This window comes from Phalaenopsis equestris, unplaced genomic scaffold (genome assembly GCF_001263595.1).
Source record: "Phalaenopsis equestris unplaced genomic scaffold, ASM126359v1 Scaffold000433, whole genome shotgun sequence".
NCBI classification, from domain to species: domain Eukaryota; kingdom Viridiplantae; phylum Streptophyta; class Magnoliopsida; order Asparagales; family Orchidaceae; genus Phalaenopsis; species Phalaenopsis equestris.
Window position 1 is genome coordinate 81,866 of NW_018164874.1, and position 452 is coordinate 82,317.

Sequence of the window (452 nt, forward strand, 5' to 3'; positions counted from 1 at the left end):
AATAGGCTCTGTAAGACCTGTTGCTTCGGTTGGTCGATCGACTGAATGGATGATTTATTTCGTTGGGTGAGTCATGGTTCACTCGTTGTATGGCTCAAGTCATACAGGACCTGTGTCGTGTCGACCTGGTCAGTTCGTCGCCTTGATCGGATCTCCCCTCTAGCAAGGTCTTGGGCGGAACTTGTCGCTGTCTATGCGGGATATTCGACGAAACTCGCTACCAGGATAATTTGCACCTCACCATCGGTTAATTTTGTCGCTACTGAGTCAGAAACCATCTCCAGAGTTGTGACCTATCACAGGTTTAGAGGTGTGGCTTCTCATGCTTGCCGTTGAATTGTCGGTCGATCGCTTGGGAAGCTTTGTATTCTCAGATGTTCGCTATCTTTGACATTCGTGCCAGTAATTTTGGTGTACACACACACACACACATACTTACATACATACATACA